Below are 5,740 nucleotides of genomic sequence, written 5' to 3'. Positions count from 1 at the left end.
AGCAGCAAAAACGTGCCCGAGCGGGGCGGGCGGCGCCTCTCGCGCCCTCTCCGCCCCGCCCCCTTTCCCCTCCCTTTGGCAACTGTCACAAAGCGCGGCTTTCTCGCGGCCTCAGCCTCCGAGGGGAGGGGCCGACGGAGAGCAACTCCCCGGCCTGAGGGAGGAATGGAGGAGGCACCTCGGCTGCCGCTTCGGCCGGCGCGCGAAAAAACCGCCGGCGCTCGCCTTTCTGCTTCCCCCTCATTCTCCTCAGATTAAAAAAAAAAAAGACCGGGCCCGGGGGAGGAGGGGAGGCTTCCGGTTCTGGAGGGAGGCTTGGTTGGCGCGCCGCCCAGAATTTATCCCGCTGCCTCGCGCCTGCCTCGGCAGCGTCTCGTGAGCCCTCCAGGAAGGGGAGACGGTTGGGAGTGGGGGTGGGGCGATTGGGGGTGGGGTGGGGGGGGCTCCCTCCCGCCAGCCTGGGAGCGCTGCCGCTCTGCAGTGGGAGGAATCGCGCCCACCCGAGTCACGAAAACGCGTGGAGTGTGTGTGTGGTGGTGGGGGGACGAATCCCACTGAAGTGGGGCGGGAGGGTCAGGTCCTTGGGGTTCGAACCTCCGACACTACTTAAACTGGACCCTGAGCTTAACATCGGGTGATGAGCAAGGCAGTGCCATGTGCTGCTGGTGCTAAAGAGGCTCGGGATCCGTGCATGGAGTGGCGTGGGTGTGCTGGAGGTTGCCTGGATGCTCTCTAGCACTTCTTCGTTATTTTTTTTTTTTTAAAGATGGTGTGGCAAGTGCTTATATGTGTGTGCTGTAGTGTAGTTGTATACTGCATAGATCAGTGTTTTTCAACCTTTTTTGTGCAAAGGCACACTTTTTTCATGAAAAAAATCACGAGGCACACCACCATTAGAAAATGTTAAAAAAATTTAACTCTGTGCCTATATTGACTATATATAAAGTAATTTTCCCACGGCACACCTTACACTATGTCACGGCACACTAGTGTGCCACGGCACAGTGGTTGAAAAACACTGCCATAGATAACTTGTAATAGTTTAACTTGGTAAGCAAGTGGTGCTTAATTTCAAATAATTTAGTGTCTGGGTGACAGGTAAATATCACTTTGGGATGCTATGTGCAAACTGGCTGGTGCGGGTTAAAATGTCAGGTGAAAGGGGTTTTTTTGTTTTAAAGAAGGATCAAGGGCAGGTTTCACACATCCATTGTAGACTTTATAGTACTTGCTGTCGTAAATATGTAATTTATACAACTTAATTGTATTGATATGACTTAGTGCAGTTAATTACTTGTCTTTAATCTATCCAACCACCAGAGGCAGGCAGATAATAACATTAGTTAATATTTAAGAAATTCAGGGAAAGGGACAATTTGCTCATGGTGAACACCACTGTGAACTAGCCTCTTTGTAAACATTAAAACAACATTTTGGTTTCCCTTTATAGCCTATCTATCCCTCCACCCCAAAACCTATCAAATATTTCTTAAGACTACTGCATATCTGATTTATTTTTGGTAGGTTAGAAACTCATGACATCCCCTTTCAAAATAATATTCTGGCCCTAGTACATTGAAAGTGTGTTTGTGTGTGTGCTTCTGCGTATAATACTTTCACTATTGTGAAATACTTTCATCATTAGTGAAACGGATAGATTAAATCTAGTATTCTATAATAAAGCAATTCCCATGATTCAGTGTATCTGCCTCCTTTTGAATATACTGAATGAATCTGCTGGATATCTGTCATTTGTGCTTTCAAAATACCTGATGGAAATCCTGAATAACTTTTCTCCTGAAAACAAATGTAGGCTTCTATTTCACTCCAACAATTTTCCATTAATAATAGATATAAGGGTGATTAATCACAATGTGAGGTTTACTGATGAGTGAATAAAATTACACTCGTTTCCTTATATGTTCCCCATCCAAGCTTTTTACATCATTAATAAATATAATTGACACTGGCAGTTCTCAATAAGTTCTCAATGTACATTAGCAAGCCACGGTATAGTCTCAGTTTTCACATCTAAGTTCTCTCTGAAACCCAACGTGAAATATTTCTTGCTTTTAATAAAGGTACATCAAAGGAGAGAAAGGTATTCATGTTCATTTAAATGACAAATGTGAAGTTCAGGTAAATATAATCTTACCTAGATTTATAATCTAAGAAGAAATACCCTTCTAACCAATGGGAGTTTCCTTAGAGTGAAGTTTGACTCCTGGTTTCGTGAAGATGGTATATATTAACCAGTTCCATCTTTTCTTTGCTTTTCCAGAATCACCAAGGTCAGCTAAATACCACTACCTACTCAACACCCATTATTACTAAATAAATGTAGATTTAGGTCAAATCAAGGTTAATGTAATTCACGGTATAGTTTCATCACGATAGGGCAAATGCATTAAAGCAATGAGAAATTAAGGAGGTGGCACAAAAGGAGGAAAATATATCTTCCAGAGATACTCTCCTCCTTTTCAAGAGGAATATTAACAATTTCATTTTTAAATTTTTATTAAAAACCAGCAAAAACATACACGAAGCACAGAATATTTTATTATTTACCTGAGCAGTTGTTGCCTGGAACAAACCCTACAAGGCAGGGTACAAAGGCAGCTTAATTTTACTTTAAGGATTAGCAAGTTAATTTTTATTTAATATTGATGAAGAAACCGCAGAAACTTAGGTAACCCAGGAGGCATGGCATGGCTACATAGAGGGATAGTATTAGTGTTAATTCTGATGTATTGTGAGAGGAAATTGGAAAGGGAAACACAGCATTAATGTAAAGAGATGCACACCAAATGTATATGTGAAACTAGATCACATTTTCACACATCTTTGATGATGGACATGATCTCCCTTAAATATTTATTATCACGTGCTAGAAGTATTTAAAATGTGTGTAACATAATCACATAGTCAAGATATATGAATAGTGTCACTAGGAAAATCCATAAAGATCAATTCATAAGTAAGACTAAAAGTACTTTATTGTTGGGCAGGTCTTTGAGCCAACTTCAATAAAGGGCAAATGTTAGTCTTCTCAGCAGAACTGTGGTGATTATGATGCAAATGTAGTAACTCAGGGTTCGAACAAATTCAATGCTATAATTTGCAGAAGAAAAAGATCTTAATGGTGTATTTTTGTGCTTATGTTAAATCATGAGTTAATTGAAATACATCCAGGGCTTTCTGCGCAGTCCTTCAGGTTCCCTTAGTTGCTGCCAACTTTTCAGTAAATTGAAATTAAATTTTTAATTCAGTTTTAGTACAGGATAAAGTGGAAGGGGGGCAGCAGTGGAAAATCCATTAGGAAATTCTATATTCCATAATGTTGTCCTATCAAGATCATCATTTGCCGGCGGGGGTGGGGGCAGCAATACAGAATGAGCACCTTCTTTACAACCCTGCACCCCCCCAGTCTTTCAAATAAAGCATGAGAGTTGCAGAATAGAGCAGTTTCTACATTTTATGCCCTGCATCAGTCATGATTTTGGGAAGAAATGAATTGTATGGAGCAAAAAACCTATGTCAGGACATTAAATTTTGCTTTTTTTAGACTTACACTTCCTGGACACTTAACTTTTATTCAGTCAGGCTTTATTATGAACGTAACACAGCAAATGGTAGGGTTTAATTGAAAAGAAACATAAAAATTTTAAAAAAGTGAACTTCTAAAAAGAGTTACAGAAACGTAAAAATAAGATACAATTATAAAAGGTATATAAATTATAAACTAAAAAGTATAAAAAGCAAAAGTTTCTAATATTTATTTCTAATATGTTTTGTATCTAAACCTCAATTTATTTTATGTACATTAATTAACTTCTTATCTTGTCCCAGTATGGATCTTTGTCATAACAATTTTTGAAAGGTTGAAGAAGGTTACTATGCTGTTTGTAATTTTATCTGGACTAAATACTTTATATCAATCATTTGTAATTTCTATGGGTATTTTGACTTTTTAAAATACAAAGGCAGTTTTCCTTTTCAATTTTTTAATGAATAGGATTTTTAAAATACTGCATACAATTGTGTTTTTCTTTCATTCTTCTTTTAAAAGATGTTGAGCCTATTTTTTCTAGCCAGATACCTCAATGCTATAAGGCCAGAAGGTGATTTTATAAAGTTAATTTTTCATCCTCAAAATCACTAGTTAATTAAGTTCAAGGTGTAAGATGTCTTTTTGTCTCATAAGCTAGAAGGAAGACAGATCAAGATATTACGTTGCCTTAGAAAAATGGGTAGTGGCAGCCTTAAATTATCACCAAGCTGCAGTAAGGCGTGTAAGCAGGCCAGTGTGTATAAAACTCAGTGGAATTCTAGGAAATAAGGATTAAAATGCTCCACCATTAACATTAGGTACTCAGAAGTCTCTCTTGCTACACTTTCTAATTGGCAGAACAAAATAATTATTTTCTTGTGTGGGGAAAGATAATGCAAGACAAAAGAAAGGAAGGGCAGTACATGGTTACTTAAAGTAAATTGAATCTTAAGTGCAATATGCTTCTGCATAATTGTATGTAAGAATGTAGTTGTAAATAAGCCTATTGAACTTAATAGTTTTATTTTGCAACTAGACAACCCGTGACCAATTGGGTCATTGTTTCATAAATGTTTCCGTACCTAAAAAGAGAAGCAGATTGAACGTGGGCAGGCAAAAATGGGGGGGGGGGGGGGGGGCTCTTGGTGATCCGAGCTTGGTTGTTTTCTTGCAGAAGTTTCATTACTCACAACTTATCATCAGTGCTAGTAAAGAGTAGGGTTTGCTCTCAGTGTATATTCTAATGGTTTATAATAAAGTAAACAACGTCCCAATCAAGGAGTTGCCAAACAAGCCAACAGTATACAGCTCAACCAAAGAACCTCTAAGACCAACCCAGGACAAGCCACTAGAATATAAACTGAGAGCAAACCAGTGGTGGGATTCAGCCAGTTCGCACCTATTCGGGAGAACCGGTTAGTAACTTTCCAACAGTTCGGAGAACCGATTGTTGGAAGAAATCTCCTTTTGTTTTTTTCCACTTTACAGGGCTAATCCTGTAAGGAAGGCAGGAAGGAAACATTCTGGTGTTGTTTCTAGCCTAACCTTTATTGCCCTGCTTACAGAAACTGACTCTCCAGTTAACCTTTATTACCATTGTAACAGCTAAGGCGAAGCGCCCATCTGACCTTGAGTTGGCCACACCCACCCAGTCACATGACCACCGAGCCACGCCTACCCAGCTGGTCATTAGGGCAGAGAACCGGTTGTTAAATTATTTGAATCCCACCCACTGGAGCAAACCGTATCCTTACTAGCACTGATGGTGTTACCTAGTTTGGGTAATGAAACATTGCATGAAAACAACCAACTCGGAGAACACCAAAGACCCCTCATTTCAACCCTGAGGCTGAGCTACAAATATTCTCCTTTATTGGAGGTCAGTGGAACCAGGAGAGACTTTTAACTTTTTGCTGGCTTCCCCATTGAATTTCCTTGTAGGAAGCTGGAAGTGTTGGAAAGGATCACATGACTGCAGCCACTATTGAGCAGTACAACTTTGCCAAATTTCAATCCCATGGAAGTCATGGGGCCTGGATTTTGAACATGTTTTTTAAGTTGGCCCATTTGAGATATGTTGATTCAAAAATGGTTGCCCTATGCTACGTTGTTTTGCCTAATCACAATCAAACTGATACAAGTGTTTTCCTGGTATATATAGATAAGCATGCAAGGGATTTGACTGTACAT

This window comes from Thamnophis elegans, chromosome 5, assembly GCF_009769535.1.
Source record: "Thamnophis elegans isolate rThaEle1 chromosome 5, rThaEle1.pri, whole genome shotgun sequence".
NCBI lineage: Eukaryota > Metazoa > Chordata > Lepidosauria > Squamata > Colubridae > Thamnophis > Thamnophis elegans.
This window is presented reverse-complemented; position numbering follows the sequence as displayed.